General features: G+C 34.3%; 1 non-coding gene across 1 annotated transcript; it reads left to right on the top strand.

Annotated features, from left to right (window-relative positions):
- Positions 1 to 254: 254 nt before the first annotated feature.
- Positions 255 to 471, top strand: LOC126019586 (small nucleolar RNA U3). Its single transcript, XR_007499227.1, has one exon. It is a non-coding gene; the product is annotated as a small nucleolar RNA U3 (small nucleolar RNA).
- The last annotated feature ends 21634 nt before the right edge of the window (positions 472 to 22105 follow it).

The following is a 22105-nucleotide window of genomic DNA, read 5'->3' as shown; positions in this document are numbered from 1 at the left end:
GGGATCAAACCTCAGTCCTTCCTTGGTTAGCACTTGCAAGGCAGACACCTTACCTTTAGTGCCACCTCAACGGCTCCGTATGTCACTACTTTTATTTATAAATTTTTATGACATTCACATTGCACATGTTATATTTGTGTCACTCTTAGATGTTCAGTTCCTATAAGGTATGATCTTATAAATAACATCTTGAAGACTTAAAACAGTCAGATCAATAGAAAGGGTCCAAAAGAAAGATAAAAGTGTCAATTGAAAAGACTACACTTTAGGAAACTATTTCTAAAGTTCATGACTAGAGAAGTTTTTTTAGTCGTGCAGATTACAAGAAATTACGAGAAGTCATAATTCTCTTCTAGGCATGAAGCCAGTTCTAGGTGTTGCTTTTATAATTTTCTTTTAAAACTACCCTTTACCCTTAATAGATAGTTATTTTATTTCCTTAGAAAGGGAGAAGGAAAGTACCAGAGGAAAAAAGTGCCAACCAAAATTCAAGTTGACCATGCCTCTTACTGTGTTTTAGTTCGAAACATGACATAACTTATGACTATGGTAAATATATATATATATATATATATATGAATTTAATTATGAATATGTAAGCACTATATTATGTAACGGCCTATTTACCTATTATTTATTCATGCTTTAAAATGTGTATTCTTAAAATCCTAGACTCTGATTGGATTGCTTTCTCATAGCTACTGGCAAATAGACATCTACTCCCTCTTATAAATCCTTCTCAACTTCTATTGTGAACTTGCCATAGTTAAAAAGTAGCAAATTGTACGAGCCTGAATGATGGTGCAAGCAGCAGGACATTTGCCTTGCAACGGTAACCTAGGAACCTAGGACGAAACACTGTTCTATTCTCCAGCATCCCATATAGTCCCCCAAGCCAGGAGTGATTTCTGAGCTCGTAGCCAAGAGTAACCCCTGTAATCCCCCAGGTGTGGCCCCCAAAACCAAGCCAAAACAAATAAAAAATAGTAAAATGAGAAAGTACTGTTTTCCAGGGTAGTTTGTGTCAAAGTCAGACAGAACTGCCTTCTTAGCTTGATATCATCAAACTTTCATTCCTGTTCATTCTTCTTGACTGTCATATCATGATGTCCTTTTATCTTGCCCCTTTCCTATGTTTACTTTCTTTGCCCTTAGACATTAAATATTCAAGTTATAAGGAAAAATAAATGAAGAATAAATAAAGGAGGTCTTGATTTTGTTTAACTTTGTGCATTTTAAGATTCCAGGAGATAAACTATGTGTATAAAATATATACACACATATTCAACAGATATATAGCTAATATATATTTTAGTTCATCAAAATACTCTGAATCCCACAAACTTCTACTGAAAGTTAAAGAAATAAAGGAATTTCTCAATTACCTTTCAAGTTCAAAAAAGTCTTTCATATGTCTAGCAAAATCAAAGTAATTGAAATGCACAGAACACTCAAATAGATTGTTTTATCCTTGAATATTCCATGGCCTCATTTTTCTTGGCTTTACAGAAATATCATTTAGCTTTGGAAGTTAATATCAAATGAAAGTAAAGACAATCCCTATATCTTATGCATAAAACACTAAGGTCAACAATGCTGCTGCTTGACTTTGATGCAAGCTAGAGATGAGCAAAAGAAAAGACGTTCCCTCTCTGTCTGCAGTGCTTGTGCTGTTTGGAGCTAATAGGAACTGGGTCAAAATGGAAAAAAAAAAGTAATTAGTCATTGCTATATCCTCTAGCTGAAAACTAGGCTTCGTTTTAGTCTGTAAGTAACCAAGAAAAAATAGTTCACCTTCTTAGAATCCAGAAAGCAAAAGGTTCCTTAGGATTTTCCTGGCACATTTAACCATTGAACATTTTAAATGTTAGTTTTATAGATAATTTCACGTAGTTGAAAGGTAGAATCGTGATTCTCAAATTATAGATTTTTTTTGGGTCACATCTGGCAGCGATCAAGGGTTACTCCTGGCTCTATGCTCAGAAATCACTCCTGGCAGGCTCGGGGGACCATATGGGATGCTAGGATTCGAACCACAATCCTTCTGCATGCAAGGCAAATGCCCTACCTTCATCTATCTCTCTTGCCCCTCAAATTATAAATTTTATGAGTATGTTTTCCATTAAAAAACATACAAACAAATAACAGGAATAAATTACTCTGTCATAGTCCAAACTGCTAAAAATCATTACTATTAGGATCTATTTTATGGACATAGAACTGATGTATATTAATATTTTAAATAGTTGTCAACATAGGCCCCCAAATATTGGATCCCCTCCAAAAGATGCTAAAGAAGGAACAGAGTTGTGCTAGGACATGGAGGATGAAGTTTTAAATTCATTCACAATGAATGAAAAGGATCCGTTCCTATGTAGAAAGCCTCATGTGGAGGGCAGTTTATATAACTTTTAAATAAAGTAACTTGGACAAAGGAAACAAATATTTTTGTTGCCAATCCATGCATTCCATGCCCAGACTGTCAAGGGCATATGGTCAGTTCACCATCAGAACCTCCTTTCTTAAAATGTGTACCCTCAGTACTCTTCAATTCTTGAGAACCCTGCACCCCCTACTTATCTATTACTGTTTCTGTCTCGGTCTCTCTATCTCTATAGATCTATCTCTCTCTCTTTTATTTCCAAATAAAAGCTGTTTTTACTTCACTAGTTCATCTTATGTTGAAATTCCTTATCTGTGATTACAAGGTAAACAAACATAGTAGGCTTCCTAAAGTCAAGGCCTAAATTTCCTTTCCTGCAAAGAGCAATTTCCTCTCCAGTCTGAACCCACAACTCCCATAGAAAGCAGATGATGGGGATTTTGTCCCATACCATGAAAACAAGTAGGTTTAGGGAATTAAGCTAAATTTATGCCTAGTGGGGCTGATGAACTTCAAATTCATGCCATGCAGGTGTTTATAACAAACTTTTATCATTCTTAGATTTTTTTCCAGATGCTTTCTGGGATGACAGAGGCAGATAGAAAGCACTAAATGCCCTGCTCAAAGGTGCTACCTCTGTCTCCACTTTTCATGTCACCCAGGGAACCCCCACTGGCAACAGTTCTAATATTTGGATGAGTTTATGAAAATAAAGTAATATTAACTGCATGGATCTCACATCAAACATTTCCTCATTGTTTTTAGGAATGGTTCCATCTTGCTAGAGAGTTAACATAAGAAATGAAAAATCTTGCTTTGCATGCAACCTAATTCAGTTAAACCAATGTATGACATAATCAAGCACCAGTTTAAGTGACCCCTGAGCACTGACAGCTATGGTAAAAATAAATAAATAAGTAAATAAAACTAGAAAAGAAATGGCTCCATCTCTGAATTCCTCTCTCAGTTTGGGCTTAGAACCAAGCTGTGTGGTGTGTGTTGAAGCCATATGTAATATACTGAGCAAATTTAGAAAGAGTATTATAGTGTTAAATGCCATTTGAATACAATGGGAAGTCTAATTGAATATATTAAATCATTCATTAATTAAGTGGCAGCCCATTTATTTACAGAAACTAAAAAAGTTGTTTTTAATATAATATCTGTATTTAAGCCCCATGATTACAAACATGTATTTAAAAAGATAATAGAACAATAGTAGGGAGTTGGTGGCTGGAAGAATGATTTTCAGTAAACTGCCTAGATCTCAGAAGAGAAGTTGCCAAAAAGCACAGCTATCACATCCTTCTGAGATTCAGATATTGAGTTCTTTGGAGAAAATGAAGCAGCATCCAGAAAGGTGGTGCTGCCTATGAAAACAATATTCTTTAAGAAAATCTAAAAAAATATGAAAATATAATTAAAATAATGAAGAACCTGAGGTTTTTTTCCCCCCAAATAACACATTTTGAAAATTGGATAACTACTTGAATGAGAAAACACCTTCAGCTTTGGCTATGATACAGTTTAGGAAATTAATTATAGGTTAGGTCTTGCATTTACAATGGTGTTGACATATATGAATTTGATGCCTTGACTCACTGAATCACCACTAAAGTATTTAAGGCCTCACATTTATACATTCTTCTGGTCAAATGTTCTCATGCGTGCAGTGATACTATTAAAAACCCAGAATAATAGTTTTGGACTATACTGAACTCAGCTGAATTGGTTCATTCTCTAAAACCTTGAAACTCTATGGTTGGACTTAATTAATAAACTTATTAATATAGGATGCTTTAACACCTCAGTCATGGGTCAGATAGTGAATGGAGTTTAGTTCCTAAGTTGGATATCTGGAATTAATTATCTATAGATACCAAGTATAGGGTATCACACTTGACTTTAAAATGGTGTATCCTCTTAATACTGAGAATTTACATGTGTGTACGTGTTTATTGTGTGTGAGAGAATGTGTGAATAACAGGAACAATTTGATAAAAGCATGATGGAATAATAAAGAAATAAAGTAATCAAAAGACTCCATTATCTGTGATCTAACTCTGTTTCTGGAATATACTTAGTACATCTGTATTTTAGCTCAGCATAAATAAAATGTGCAATAAAGGTAAAGTCTTTCAGTTATGTTGTGGTAAATAACTTAAAATAGCTTACTTATGGATGATTTTCTCTCTCTAGCTTTAAACAAAGGAAATATGTTATTTATGGGCTGAGTGTTTTAGATTTTTCTCTCTGTTTTACTTTTCTTGGTCTACATAAGTAGAAAGTCCAGAGAATCTGAATTAACCATTATCATTTAGTGTTTCCATGTGTCTTGGCCTTCTTTATAAATATGCTCTGAGAGAAAGATTGAATATATAAAACACACTTTAACAAGTTTGACTAATCCTCTTAGAATTCATATGCTATCACTTTTGTTAACTTTCTTAGGTTACAGGTACAGGGAATGAGAAATCACCTTTTGATGGAGGTACATGTGGTGTAAAGCTTAAAATGAAACATCAATGTTAACTACATAATGTTCTGGCATTAGATGAAATCAGTTGTGAAGGACAGAGTTTTCTTCCTTTCACTCTTAGTTCATCTGGACTTGCAAACACAATAATGTTTGGCATATTATCTGGAGAAAACACAAATTATATTATGAATGAATGTGTGAAGAAATGACTTAGACATAAAAGCAGTTGTGTAAATCTGGGTTTTACATGTTTTTCTGGAATAAGTACCATAGATTGGAGTATTAGAATTCAAAGGAAGAAGGGTAAATCAGGGCCGGAGAGATAGAACAGTGGTAAGGCATTTGGCTTAGATGCAGAAGGATGGTGGTTCAAATCCCAGCACCCCATAAGGTCCCCCGAGCCTGCCAGGAGCGATTTCTGAGCATAGAACCAGGAGTAACCCCTGAGCACTGCCGGGTGTGATCCAAAAAACAAAACAAAAAGAAAAAAAAAAAAAGGAAGAAGGGTAAATCACAAAAAAGAAATGAAAATGAATATGGAAGCAAGCAGTTTTGGGATTAGGAATGAGTTCTCAGGAAGTAATGAAAATATAATTTGATTTAAAGAATTTTATTGTCATGAGCTCTAAAGTATTTAAACAATCATGAAAGTCCACTTTGTGAACATAGGAATTGAAGCTGTTAAAGCAATATATTCTTACCAGCATCTTTCCAGATTAGGCTCGACCCTCATAGTGGAGAAAGTCTAGCACATACAAAAACCTAAAAATAACATGAAGGTAAATTAACAAAAATTCAAAGATCTTCTCCTTGACAACAAGCTAGGAGAAACACTTACCTACAAAGTCACATGTAAAGTGGTTTTGGAGAAAATATAGAAAGTCATTTTTGGAAAGGGGAGCAACATATTTCCCCATTCTGGGGTTTTTCAAGATCCTATCCTGAAATGATAATTTCTTTCTTTTACTTTGTGAGTACTTTTTTTTTTTAACTGTTTCTCATAATAAGTAGCTTGCATTTTCTCTAATGAATTACTCTCTCTTTCTCTCTTCATAATCTCTAAATAAAATTACTTTACTTCACTATAGTCTGTCTTTGAAAATATTTTCTGTTAATAAAGGGATGGAACTGAAAAAAAATCTGAGGTTTAGTAGGGCTGATTTACATTCTTTCACATATATATAATACCCATTAAAATTGAGTTTAATGCATTTATAACTTAGAAAAAATGTGTTGCAGGGATTAATTCCTGTGTCCTGTAGATCAAGTGAAACTCAAGAAAAGTTTGATAATTTCTGAGCAGCGCTGCTAGGATGCAAGCATGCATCCCATTTAGGAATTAATGGCAGATTTGTTACTCTGGTACATTCCAGGCACTTTCCCAAGAGATAAAGTTGACCCAGCTGAGTAAAGAGAAAGGCATTAAATCTCACCTACAACAAAATGATCACATATTTGACAAACAAATGTCTGATGAATGAGTAGTAGTAGTTCCATAGTAGACTATGGAACAGAGAGAAGATTTTAAATTGTGAGTGTTAGGCTAGAGAGATCATTCGGGTAGGATAGGTTATTTGCCTTGTGTATGATTGATCTGGGTTTGGTCTCTGGCACTTCATATGGTGCTTGAGACTGCCAGTGTGATCCCTTCAGGAAAAGCTAGGATTAATTTCTAAGTACTATGGATGTTGCCCTACCACCTCAAATTGTGACTGCTTCCGGCCTGTACACCACAGCTAGTATATATTTGCTATAATTATCTCTGGTATAGATTACTTTCTGGAATAAACCTGCAACCCAAAAATTTTTAGTAATCAAAGAGAAATTTAAAAACATTTTCTTGGATCTTTTGACAATTCATATATCACAGTAGTAAAGATGAACTAAAACCCAGGTAATTCATATGTCAATATAGTTTAGATGTTGTGTCTATATAAAACAAATATTTGTTTTTAGTGTGAATTTTGGAGATAGAAGAGTAGTGCATTTAACTATAATATGTAACTTACCAGATAATGAACAGTCCTGTTCTACTAGTAACATATTTTTATAATAGTTCTATGACACGGCACAGATGAGAAATTATAAAAAATAATTGCTTCTTTCACACAGCCAATACTCTTTGATTATCTTATGAACCTTTACTACCCAATCATTGATTATCAACATGAGAAAAACCAATTTTTTGTAGATTGTTTGCCTGATTATATCATTGAATCTCAATCACATACATCTATCAACAGATCACCCTCAAGAATACGGAACTATTTCCCCTTAAAAGTTATACCTTATTTCATATATTATCTCTCTTTCTGGACCTTTTTGAAACTCTTAACTCTAATTACTTTCTACATTTTATAATAAATTATTTTTATGAATCCATAAATTTTTGCATTTTTGTTTTGTCTAAATTAAAGATGCAAAGTTGTAAGGAAAGGAAAATATTAATTCTACCCTTTAGGTTTTTGACTGTCAGTCCTTTATATATTAATATATTATTACATTAGGTTAGTAACATAAGTATACACAAACATTTAATAATATATAAGTATATATTTAATTATATATCAGATGTAATTAAATATTATTAAATATTATAAACTACTAGATTTTATTATATTTATATACCTTCTGCATTATATAGGACAGAGAAGCCAGGAAATCTAAAATACTCTTTGAAATGTCTTAAGCAACTACCTTGAATAATATCTTCACTTAAACAAAAGATATTACTAGAGGATAATAAATGAATTGTCAGAAATTGCATTATAAACAAGGGTAAATTGTTATGTAAATTTAAATTAATGCCTTCTCTATTGCTGAAAATTGCTAGAATTTTTGTCATCTTTACCCTATTAAGGGAGTATGTTTCATATAAATTACAAATTCGTATATATTTCTGTTACAAATGTAGATTTTATTTTTCTCCTATAAGTTAGTACTTGAACTTGAGATTTTTATATTATTTCCTTATATTTTTTTTTCTTAAAAATAACCTGATCAAGGGTTGGAGAGACAGCCCAGAGGTGTGGTGTTTACCTTGCATGTGGCCGACCTGGGACGGATTTGTGTTCTATTTCCAACATGCCATATGATCCCCTGAGCCTGCCAGGAGTGATTTTCGAGTGCAGAGCCAGGAGTAACCCCTGAATGCCACTGGATGTGGCCCCAAAACAAAAAACAAATTAAAATATGACGAGGTCTGAAGGGCTGAAGAAACAGTAAGGGGATGAAGGTGTAATTTACTTTGCATACTGACGACCCAGGTGAGATCACTGATATAAATGGCTCAATGAGCATTGCCAGGTATGGCCCAGGAAGCTTCTAAATATCTCTGAAGTAGCCCAACTAATAGCTAACATTGTAGGACCTCAGTAGGCCTGCATTTGTAAGCCCTCTCGTTGAATAGTCAACTTGTTGGCCAAAAAAAAAAAAAAAAAAAAACAGGAGAAGCTTTTGGTTTTCCTAAGTACTGCTTGGTAGAATTAAATAAATTAATAAATGAAAAACAAATTTAACACAATCCTAATGTTATAAGCCTGAAATATTATATATTATGTTTTCCTTAGGATCTTCTCCTCTAAGGTAGCCTAACTTCTTCAGATATGTGTGCTTGAGTGTGTGACAAAAAGGAAGATGAAGAAAAAAAATATTACCTGGAAAAACTGAAAAGTACTGACTATGGGGTACCAGAGCAGTGGTACAGCAGTAGGGCTTTTGATTTGCATGCTGCTGATCTAGGACAGACCAAGGTTTGATTCTCCGAAGTCCCTTGTGGTCCCTGAACCATGAGCGATTTCTGAGTGCCTAGCCAGGAGTAACCCCTGAGTGTCACTTAGTGTGGCCCCAAAACAAAAAACATAAAAGTGCTGACTATGTTGTTGTTAGAGAATAAATTTAAGGGCAAGAATATAAAAAATAGCAGTTATTTATTACAAAGATAGTATCCAAGGCATGGATTTGAAAGCTCTTAAAAGAGAAGATAAAATTGTTGGCTTTTAGGTAAGAAATTGTAAGGAATAAACTGAGGAGAGCAAAATGCATAAAGAGATGGAAATACATAACAGATTGGGGTACTGCAAAAGCTGTACATGTGTATAAGAATATTTTGTTCATACATCAATTATATTATCGGCATCTAATTATTTAGCTGTGAATAATTTTCAACAATTAATATTAATTATTACATTAATATTAATATATATGGAGATTAATAAGGAGACAAGTTAAATAAGGTCAGTGGTTTATTCATTGAGCTTAGTAAAATAACTAGTTGGACCTGCTTTTACAAAGTCTCCATCTATGCATATTGGTTTAAAGTCTCCCTGTTTTCTAGAAATTTGAAATAGTCCTATTAATGTCTTCGTTTTCCCAAGCTGCTTTACTGTAACAAATGTGGAATGGAAGAGATATGAGAAGAAAGTACAAAAAGAAAAGGAGAATGATAAAAACAAGATGCACTATAAGAAATTGACTCATGCGGTTATAGAAATAGGAGACCCACAATCTGTCACTTGCATGCTGAAGACCCAGGAAGTTCAAAACTATAAAGAAGTGTGGAAAAATAGATCAGGAATGTCAAGGGTGGGAAGTCTCACTTGACACTATAGTAAAAGGAACAAATTCCCTCTTCCCACATCCAACAATGTTACATCCAGACCTTAGATGAGTTCTGGAAAATTTCCTCTCAAGACTTTGTCAACATTTTGGATATTTTACAGGCCTTTTTCTATAACACATAAATAATTTCAGAATGATGATACCTTCTTTCAGAAACTTTTATGAAAGGAAATGAAAGCAAGGTAGACTTCTTAGAAATGAGTAAGGGCTGGCTCATAGAAAAATGGGTATGGGCAGGCACAAGAAAAGTCAAATGCTAGACGTAATAGTTTTAGTTATTAAAAGGTGGAGTTGTGGTCTCCACGTCTTCTCACTTGTGAGGAAAGAATTTCAAAACTTGAATTTTGCCTGTATTTTGGTCATATATGCCATGCCCGAGTACTATGATGGTGCTAATTTGATCATTAATATTGTAGCAGAAGTCATCGTCGGGCAGTCTCGAGCCATTTTGTGGATAAATCTGGTCAAACAGATAGTGTTTTTATTGTCTTTCCATTTTGGCAGCTGTTTTTAGGATGTGCTTGATAGGATCCACACTTCCCTGCCCTCAAATTAATTGAATGATAGCCATTTTGGGCAAAGCAGTAGAGTTTACTGAGTACCTGAATATGTATGTTAACCTCTTCTAGAAACTTCATGATATATGCACTGAAAACTAATTATCAAACTGGATTTTCCATGCCCAACCAAGATGACACATAAATTGACATAGTAGTCGTTTATTAGCATCCATAAAACTTTGTATTTATGTCATGACATCTGTCACTCATTGACTATTTCTTTATGTGGGTCCCTCCAACCTCTTGCATTACTCACACTGTCCTAAGAATTCAAACTCATGCCTCCTCATATTTTTCTCTAATCCCTTTTGTTTTTTAATTAAATACTTTTTTATAAGTGTGTCATAGCTTACAATTTTACTGAACTCTTGCTTTATAGTTACAGAGCTACTACATTTGTCCTTCCACCAAAGTTTCACATCACTCACCAGTATTTTATTCTTTCTGATACCTTCCCTAACTTTTGCTCTTCTTAATTCTATTGGTTATTTTAAACAGAAGTAATTTTCATTTAGTTTCCTTTATATATGATTCTTCATTTTATTCTTCATCTATTGTTTTGATAATCTATCATTTCATGTTCCTATACTACCCTTTATCTTGTTCTATTAGAAAATTTTGCTTGAATTTTGATGTTCTTTTCTCAGAAATACATGCTTCATAAAAATAAAGTACTTTGATTTTAAAAATACTTATTTATAACAGAACATTTGAGAACATATCTATATGTAGATACTTTCAAAAATCTATTACATAGATACATGTACAATTCACACTTCTAAATTTAAGCTATTAATATCTGGTATTATTATTATTATTATCTTTGAAGGACTGGCAAGGGTTTCAGGATAAAAAAACATATATTTATAATTTTGGCTCCGAGTTCATAATCATTTAAACAGAAATGATTGTTTTAAAATAATAAATATATCAACAAATGCTAACTGGTTTATTGTAGAAATAAATAATGAGAAAAAATATTTTACATGATGCTTTGCATATGAGATGCTCTCTAAATGTAGAATAAATGTGCAATGATGAAAGTAAAATATTAAACTTAATGCCAAATGAATAAATATAAGAATAGAACGAATAAACACTTAAGGTTTAGTAGGTGAGAAAAAAAATAAAAATAAACTTATAGTTTATCCCAGCCAGGCACATTAACACAAATATACTGTACAAAAACGACATTTTTGCAATTACATAGGTTCTTAACTTCATAAACATGCCAATAGAAACATAAGGAATGGTAATAAGAAAACAGAGAATACAAAAAAATGAAGAGAGTTGGGGAAGAAAAGCAAGGAAAGAAATAGGAATAAAGGAAAGTAATTAAATCAAATGATTGTTAAGGGAACAATCATTAAATTAAATCTCAGTACTGGGTAAAGTACTTTCTAAAATATATTGACTATAAGAAACTTTTCTTTATAGTAGGTTACAATCTCTTTTTTTTTTTTTTGGTTTTTGGGTCTCACCTGGCAGTGCTCAGGAGTTACTCCTGGCTCCATGCTCAGAAGTCGCTCCTGGCGAGCACGGGGGACCATATGGGACGCCAGGATTCGAACCGATGACCTTTTGCATGAGAGGCAAACGCCTTACCTCCATGCTATCTCTCCGGCCCAGGTTACAATCTCTTTAAAGTTAAATCTTGCTGGATTCACTGCTTCACAGTTCACAATTTTTCGCATAAACTATTTGTTTAATTAAATGAGAGGATATATTAGGGAGTGTTTCATTAATTTTTCCATAAAAATAAACAAGATATTTAGAAATATAGGTAAACAAATACATTTAAAAAAATGATTACCAAATAGGAAGAGTAGCAAATGTAGGGCCAGGAGGCTTTACTTGTGATCTGACTGCCTTCTGCAAAGTTCTCCAGTTCAAAAAGGAACTATTACATTGCCTATCAAAAATCCTGAAGTTTTCTATTAGAATTCATTGCTTTAGCCTCTAGGGCTTTTTTGCCTTCAAGGGTTATCTGCTAAATTACAGATATCTCTTGGATATATGAAATGTGAGGCTATTATCAGCTGGAACCTCAGGGGGGATTAGTTGATGGATGATTGTGGCAAAGTGTGTGCCTAGGAAGGAAAAGAAGCTAGAAAAGGAAAAGTCATAGATTAATTGACAGTTTAATATAACAGGCAGTTTACATATCAAATCTGCTTTAATTCTAAAAGCTGGGAAAAAACATTGCATAGTAGACATTACTATAACTATTTTTTTTCCAAAAAAAAAAAATATCCTGTATATGGAGGTTAAATCACTAATCTAAGAAAGATGAGTTGAGCTGGAATTTGAATGGGGATTTCAGGCTCTTTCCTTGCATTAGGCAGAGCCCACCGCCAAAGGCAAGAAAGAAATTTCAGGTCCAGAAAATCTATAATTTTATTCATTGCTGGAAATATTGTGACATTTCATGGTTAACATTCTTAAAAGGGAACTAACCATTTGTATTTATTTCCCGGGCAGCTGTGTAACAAAATATCACCAACTGGGTGGCTTAAAATAATATAAATTTTTTGGTTCACATCTGGAAAATGAAAATTTAAAATCAAACAGTTGGTAGGGTCTTGCTTCTTTTGAAACTACAGGGTATTTTTCTGCATCTTCCAGTTTTTATTATCCTCTGGCACCTCTTCATTTGTATCAGTGTTTCTCCAATCTCTGCTTCATCTCCATATGCTTGACTATTACTCTCTTGATTAGATTTTTGTTTTCCCACATAGTCTTCCAATCAAATCAAATCCAGGACCTTAGAACTCACAATATGTATGATTTCTCATTTGAACCATGTTCCATTCTTCAAGAGCTATTTCCAAATATGGTCAATATTTACAGGTATAAAGGTGAGGACTTCAACAAATCTTATGTGAGTACAAAATTCAACATATACAACAATTTATTTCCTTTGATTTATACTACAATGATGCAAATCTGTCACAATGCAAGGGAAACAGAGAAGATATGAAACCAGGTAAAAAGAAATGTTAGAGTCTATTTCTTCTGAGAAGGTGATTTTATTATCATGCTATAGGCAAGAGTGTTCTATATTAAATCCACTCTAGGGAAAAAGCTCAAAGAGAATGTTGACTCTGAAAAGTTTGGTTATGTATACTAAGTGTAAAATGTTGAACAGTATTGTTGGACATATTTCCAAGGGAAGCAACGCTGTGTATTTTGGAGATGACAATGCTTCAAATTATTCCTGCATTAAATCTAGTAGCAAAAAAATGGTGATTTATCCATTCAAATGACAGATCTATTTGCCAAACCCTCTAAATGATAAATTTTGTATTGCCCGTTTGATGTTTTTTCTTTATGGTAAGCAAATTCTTTAAGGAACATAAATGAGGCAAAATAGTTCAGTTTCTCAATCAAAAATAATATAGCTTTTGAACACATGCAGTGATTTTAAGGGCTCACTCCTGACTATTTGCTCAAGGGTCACTTCTGGTATGGGTTAGAATGGTGAGTTTAATATTGTGTAAGTCAATCATCTTACCAACTGAATGGTGCTGAATATTGCATAATTCAAGCATCTCACCCACTGTACTAATGTGTTGACCCCTTTAAAATAATATTAAGAAAACTATGACTCATTAACTTAAAATTTAGTTTACTTGTTATTGTTCATGATACAGAGACTTTAAGGAAACTTTAAGACTTCAATCCTGACATTATAATATTGGAAAAAAAATCACTTACTTTGAGCATCACTCAGACATATATTTGAGGAGAAAAGCAATGCAGAGTTACTTCTGTAGTATTCAATAAAACTTGTTAAATTAGATATAGCAACTGAATTTAGAATCAATAAAAATCTAAATAATTAACACTATATATTTTATAATTTATTAGTTAATGAAGTTTTAATGATAAATAACAGAGAAATCATTAAATAGCTTCTAAAAGATTCTCATGCAGCCTCAACTTATTGTCTCTTCCTTGTCATACCTTTCCTCTGCACAGGTCTGATTTTTAAGGTTGACATTTGAGAATATAGCAAAGGGTCTCTCTTATAATCAAATGCTCTCTTGGTTTTCCCATACAGATTTCCTTGCTTTAACCACTTCTTTTGACAAGACTTGCCTGTAAGAAAATGGCACCTCCTTCCAGAGAAATGTCAGCAAAATAGGCAATTACTATGAGTTGTCAGCACATCTCGGGGTCAGACGATTGGAATGAATTCTCCAAGCATTATTAGAATTCTCTAACACTGCATGTGATAGAGGACAAATGAGTTCTTTCAAAAGGACAGTAATAGGATGGATTTGAAAATAATCCTATGCACCATCACACATACACACATTTATTATTGAATACTATTTTACTATGATTTGATATGTACTACAGTATTATTTTTAATTCCAATATGAATTAAGAGATATGACTTAATACAAGGCAGATTTTCTACAAACATGCAAAGTGCTTTCAATAAGATTGAGCACCAACCAAGAGACTTTTAATTTTATCTTAACTTGATAAACTTTAGATTGTTTCCTCCTGACATTATACTCCTAAATTCCCTCTCACCTCGATACTTTAGAATTCAAATGGCAGAAACAAGAGTCAACAAGTACAGCTGGTAAAATACCTAACTTGCATGTGGTCAACATTGCTTGATTCTCATCACTATATATATGATCCCATGAACCCCAGCACAAGTGACCCCTGAGCACAGAGTAAGTAGTAAACCCTGAACACCACTGATGTGGCCAAACACAGAGATTTTCTTTTGTATTTTCTTAGAGCATTTGTTTTAGAAAACTTGCTATTGTAAATTATATTTTACCCTATTGTTATCTCAATATGGGGGATTTGTGGGCATAAAGGAGCCATGTCATCAGTTCTCAGGGCTTACTCATAGTTCTACATTCAGGAATATATCCTGATAGTATTAGGGAGTCCATAGAAGATGCTGGAGATCAAGTCCTGTTGGCTATGTCAACACCTGCCATATCATCTTTCTAGTCCTTTGTTTTTTCTTTATTTTGATTTTTAGGCCACATTTCATGGTTCTCTGGAGACCATGTGGGGTTCCAGGGATTAAACATGAATGTATGCAAGGTAAGGGGCCTATCTTGTAATCTTTCATTCCAGTCCTAAGATATAAATCTTTATAAAAGTCTCCCATCAGGCATCAGAATAGGCACAGTGGTAGGGAATTGTGGCTAACCCAGGATGGATATGGGTTTGATTCCTGATGTCCCATATGGTCCCCCATGAGCCAGGAAAGATTTCTTTTTTAAATATTTTTCCTTTTTCCCTTTTTTCTTTTTTTAGGTAACATGATTACATACATAATTGTAGTTGGGTTTCAGTCATAAAATGAACACCATTCTTACCAGTGCAACCTTTCCACTACCAATGTCCCCTGAGCGCATAGCCAGGACTAACCCCTGAGCACCACTGGGTATGGCCCATAAACAAAACAAAATATTTCCCACCAGATTTATCACCCTGGATTATTTTTCTCAAGAAACTGAGAGACAATTTCTCTGCAAAGAAGATAATCTATAGATTTAAAAATGTTGTATGTAGAGACAAACTTTAACTATAGATAGTTGTTATTGTTAGGCTGTCTCATAGAATAAAACTTCAAAATACCTGCTTTGTATGTTGAGGGTGATTGGAAGGGAAAGTTTTGGCCATATTAAACTATGCTCAAAACATTTTCTTGTCTTTGTGCTCGAAGATTACTCTTAAATATGGTCAGGGGACCATATATTGGTGTGAAGAAACAAATCAAGATTAAATATATTGAGACAGGCAGTCTCAATTGACCCAGCTATTGTCACTTCTTTTGTTTCATAATTGCTTATATTTCCAATTACCCTAATACTTCTCTAAACCAAAGAGGAACAACACCTTTATCATCTTCCATCCAGGAATGTCATGAATAACTTATATCATTCATTGAGCTCAGACCCAGAGATGGGAATGGAGAAAAAAGAGCTTGACTTAGAAAGATAAATGGAAGACGTTTGACAAGGGTCAAATTTCATTTGACAAGGATCAAATTAGAAACATTGGTAGACAGAAGAAAAGAAGTAAAAAATAGGGGCTGGAGATTTTCTCTTGCATGCAGCTGTACCAGAAAGAAACAGTGTTCTATTCCTGGTATTCCATATGGTACCCCAAACCAGGAGCAATTTCTGAGCACATAGCAGGAGTAACCTCTGAGTGTCACCCAGTGTGGCCCAAAAAACAACAATAAAAAGAGTACAACAACAACCACAACAACAACTTGAGAATATTATGTGGGAATAACAAGAGATAGGGGTAAAGAGATACAAAATTGGGGAAAAGATAAAGTTGGAATTTAAGAGAAACAGGTCAGTGTTTTAGATATGTAATTATAATGTGGAAGACATCTTAATATCTCAAAGCATAATATTAAAATTCTTGTAAAAGGTATAAATGGACACATAGAACCAAGCATTCTTTAGAAAGTTTGTGAGGTTGGCACATTGCCTTTGACAAATTGATCTTTTGGCAAATGGAACAGACTTTCAATGAATTGATTTGCTTTACATTGGATTGCTTTTTAGAAAAGATGTGTAATTAAAGATGCTTTGGATACAAGGTTTGGACTAACTGAAAAATTACTATCTTATAAAAAGCATAATAAGGTTTAGGGATTCATATGAATCAAGGGAAAATCTACGTCTAAGTACCAAACTCATCCATAAACTCAGAACCTTGAGATAATAGATGATTGGACAAAAAGGAAAGAAAAAACTATATAAGCCAACAATTTTATTAATATTAATAAATTATATCCTCTTTAAAATCACACTGTGTGTAAAATATTTACATATTTTTGTTTAATTTAGTTTTTATAGTAAACCTGTGATTACCTACTCGGACTTGCCTTGCAACTTACCTTTTTATGGTGATGACTGGTCTGTGTGGAAATTATAAGGTAAACTGGAAGTAATATAAAGACATTGATAGAATGACTTGAGCACTTTAGTTGTTATGAGATGAGGTAATTGTATACATCAAATTCATAAATGTTAACACCATTGTTAACAGGTACCTAAACTATAAATTCAATTTTATAAAATAAATAAAATAAGTCTTATTTCCTTTCTCAATTTGATCACTGGAAACCACTGGTAAGAAATGGAAAAAAAGAGAAGAATTTAGAGATATAGACCAACTTTAACAACTTGCTCCCTATATGCTCATCAAATTTATTTATGTTTTTGAATATGTGGTGGGACTGTTTTTGGTTGTATTTAAGGAAAATTCATGGATCTATTCCCTGGGATCACTCCTCAGAGTGCTCAGGAGATGATACATGATTCTGGGGATCAAAATTGGGTTGGCCATTATGTAAAGCAGGCACCTTAACTCCTTTGCTATCTCTCAGGCATGTCATCACATTTCTGACATATTCAGGCTCTGCTCTGGAAAGCAAAACCCTTTAAGGTCAAACTAATAAAATGGAGTATTCATTTTTATTATTAATTAATAAGAATTGCTAGCCTTATTTCTACTCTTTGGATACTTTGTCATACTTTATTGATTTCCTGAAAACTTCCCACCCTTTCTTCAATAAATCCAACAGTTTTTAAACAATTTCTCACAAAATTTACATACTACAAAACCTCAAAAATATAAAAACAATAAAGAAGATGCTATACATACCCTATATTATGTAAGGAAATCAGTATTAGAAACTAAAGTTTTTCTCAAGACAAACTACTAGTAGGTAATGTTAATATATAATAAGATTGGTGCTTAGAAGTTTATATAATAATAAGTTTTCATATTATTTTTTATTTCTGAACAAAAATTCTAATTTATAGAGTCATCACTGTATCAACTGACTTCCATTAATAATTAATAATCGGAATAAGTATTGTCCAATATGTCAATAATGTGAGCAATTAAGTCCTGAGGAACAAGGAAATACCACATGTTGACCTGATAATACCTTAAAAATTTATTTAACTGGTGATCCTGCCTGCTTCAGAGGTGGGTCGGGACATACACACACTGATTCCTTCTGGTTTCTGATGGGTGTCAGAAGGACGCAGAAGCCATCTTGGGCCATAGTGCTTCCAGCTGCTTGAGACTGGATTTCATCAGTGTTCCTGCAGGCGATCCTGCCTACTACACACAGAGAGTTTTTTTTTTTTTTTTTTTTTTTGGGCCACACCCGGCATTGCTCAGGGGTTACTCCTGGCTGTCTGCTCAGAAATAGCTCCTGGCAGGCACAGGGCACCATATGGGACACTGGGATTCGAACTAACCACCTTTGTTCCTGGATCAGCTGCTTGCAAGGCAAACATGGCTGTGCTATCTCCAGGCCCTTACAGAGAGTTCTTGGCTGGCTCTGCCCTCCTATTGTGCCTTGTATGACCCTAAGGACTTGAAGGGAACTCTTTGCTTTGCTTGTCTGTCTTCCCTGAATACTTGAAGCTCTACTCAGAGGCCTAGAAAGCGCAACCCCCCAAAAAAGCTGTTATCTAGAGGCTGCAGAAAAGCACGGCCACTCTGCTTTGTGGCCACGCACTCTTTCTAACCAATGAACCCCACCACATCACGCAGGTAAAACCACATTACAAGCGTGACAATGGGGAAACCACACAGGCAAACACCATGCACAGAGAATGAAGACAAAAGCTCGGATGACCTAATAAATTCCATCCACCTGATTAACCTCTCAGATAAGGAACTTAAAATAGCAATATGGAAGATGTTTGTAGAACTCAAAGAAAGCATAGATCAATCTGAACAGAACACAAAGAGAGAAATCAGAAAACTCCAAACTGAAATAACAGATCTGAAAAACACGGTAGCTCAACTGAAAAACTCAATGGATGGCCTCGCCAGCAGGGTAACAGCAACTGAGGAGAGAATCGGAGTATTGGAAGATGCGATGCAGAAAAACTTAACACAGCAGATGAAATTGGAAAAGAACCTTAAGACAAATGAACAGGCAATGGAAAAAGTACTCAAGGAATGTGAACAGTTGAAAATAGAAGTCTTTAATAAATTCAACAGAAACAACATAAGAATTATTGGAGTCCCAGAGACCCAGGTAGGAGATCTCCAGGAAGAGTCAACTGTCAAAGATATCATCAAAGAGATACTCCCAGAGTTAAAGACTACATGCAATCAAATCCTGCATGCCCGAAGAGTACCAGCTAAAGAGACCCAAATAAAAACACCCCAAGACACATCTTTATTACGATGACAAATCCCACAGATAGGGATAGAATAATGAAAGCAGCAAGATCAAAAAGGTAAATTACATTCAAAGGAGCATCCCTAAGACTTACAGCATGTCACAAAAAACTCTCAAAGCCAGAAGACAGTGGTGGGATATTGTGACAAGACTGAATAAAATGAATGCCTCACCGAGAATACTGCACCCAGCCCGACTCACATTCAGGTTTGAAGGAAGAATAAACAACTTCATGAATAAACAACAGCTCAGAAACGTCACAGATGAAAAACCAGCCTTAAAGGAAAAACTGACGGTCTACTCTAAGACAAGAGACACCAACAAACACAGCAAACTTATCTACAAAGATGACATTAAATCCTATGACAATCATCTCCCTCAATGTCAATGGATTAAATTCATCAATTAAAAGATACAGAGTGGCAAAATGGGTCAAAATGATGAATCCAACCTTCTCCTGCCTACAGGAAACACATCTGAATTGTCAGAACAAACATAGACTCAAAATCAAAGACTGGAGGAAAATCATCCAAGCAAACAACACCCTCAATAAAGCTGGGGTGGCCATATTAATATCTGATGACATCAACTTAATACTCAGAAAAGTGGAAAGGGACAAAGATGGACACTATGTGCTAATCAAGGAAGAAATCAGCAATTAAATATATATGCACCCAATGAGAGACCAGCAAATTATCTAATACAGTTACTGACAAATCTAAAAGAAGAAATCAATAATAACACAATAATTGTGGGAGACCTCAACATGGCCCTATCAACACTTGATAGCTCAACCAGATTGAAACCCAACAAAAACATACTAGCCCTGAAAAGAGTAATGGAAGAAAGAGGACTATCTATCTATCTATCTATCTATCTATCTATCTATCTATCTATCTATCTATCTATCTATCTATGACACTCCATTCCAAAAAACCTGGATACACATTCTTCTCCAATGTACATGGGTCATTCTCCAGGATAGACTACATGCTGACACATAAAACATACCTCCATAAAATCATGAGAATAGAAATCTTGCAGGCTACCTTTGCTGACCACAATGCTCTGAAATTAGATGTGAACTACAAAGGCACACAGAAGAAAAACTAGCAAATGGAAATTAAACACCCTGCTTCTGAACAACCAGTGGGTCCAAGATTAAATCAAAAAGGAAATCAAAACTTTTCTAGAAACAAATGTTAATGAAGATACAAACTGCCAGAATCTGTGGGACACAGCAAAAGCGGTCCTGAGAAGAAAATTTATAGCTCTAGAAGCAAACATTAGGAAGGAAGAAGGGGCATACCTGAATAACTTAATGACTCAGCTCAAAAAATTAGAAAATGACCAACGAAAGGAACCAAAAATAGGGAAACAGAAGGAAATAACAAATTTGAAAGCAAACTCAATGAAGTGGAAAACCAAAAAACAATCCGAAAGATCAACAAAAGCAGAAGTTGGTTCTTTGACAAAATAAACAAGTTTGATAGACCATTGGTAAAACACACACACAGAGAGAGAAACCTGGTGCCTATATTAGAAATGAAAAGGGGGAGATTACAACAAATATTGTAGAGATCCAAAGGGTAATCAGAAACTACTTTGAGAAACTTTATGCTACTAAACATGAGAACCTGGAAGAAATGGAAAAATTCTTGGACACATACAACGTTCCACATTTAAGTAAGGAGGATGTAGCATATCTAAACACCCCCATCACTACTGAGGAAATTGAAACTGTAATCAAACATCTGCCCATAAAGAAAAGCCCAGGCCCAGATGGTTTTCCTAATGAATTTTTTCAAATCTTTCAAGAGGAGCTACTACCAATCCTAGCCAGGCTCTTTCATGAAATTGAAACGGGAACACTCCCAAATAGCTTTTATGAAGCCAACATAACCCTGATACCAAAATCAGACAGAGATGCTGCCAAAAAAGAAAATTACAGACCAATATCCCTGATGAATGTTGATGCAAAGATCTTCAAAATATCCTGGCAAATAGGATCCAATGCATCATCAAGAAGATCATACACTATGACCAAATAGGTTTTATCCCAGGAATGCAAGGATGGTTTAACATCCGTAAATCTATCAACATCATACACAACATCAACAAGAAGAAAAATAAAAATTACATGATCATATCAGTAGACACAGAGAAAGCATTTGATAAGGTCCAACACCCATTCTTTTTTTTTTGTCATTCTTTTTTTTTTTTTAATTTTTATTTTTAATTATGAGAACAAGGGTGCAAAGTAAGAGGACAAGGTAAAGTTACAGTGGAAGGACAATCACCCATAACAAAATTCTCAGAAGTCCTCTTGCTGATATATTAACTTTGAAATTTCAGCCAAAGAACATTAAGATAAATAAGACAGAATCCATGTACAATTACTTTGTCCCTCAAGTCCCCAGATTGTAACACATTATAATATTTCTTAACAGTACACAAGGCAATCTAAAGCCATAAAACTTATGTAACTCCTTAAACATTACAGGCATAGTATTTTCTTACATTTACATATAAATGCATATTAGCTTAAGTTAACCTCAAATTTTAAGTGAGTTCTTTTTAAGGATTAGAGTCAAAGGAGCACAGTAAGAATGGTGTTAGAGTGGCAATTGTTGTTTGCATAGGCCCACCAAAATATGAGGGACATGGAAAGAAATAACCTTGGCCTAAGTACAAAGAGACCAGACCCCTGAAGTTTCCTGGCACAAGACCAAGTCTAGGCTCCAAGCAAGCTAGATCGTCCAATCCAATACATTGTCTGTAGTGCCAACACACTTTTATTTTTCACACAGTCTCTGTTGTTGGTATCATGTTTCTGTATTAAAGATCCT

Source organism: Suncus etruscus, chromosome 9 (assembly GCF_024139225.1).
Source record: "Suncus etruscus isolate mSunEtr1 chromosome 9, mSunEtr1.pri.cur, whole genome shotgun sequence".
Taxonomy (NCBI): Eukaryota; Metazoa; Chordata; class Mammalia; order Eulipotyphla; family Soricidae; genus Suncus; species Suncus etruscus.
This window is presented reverse-complemented; position numbering and strand designations above follow the sequence as displayed.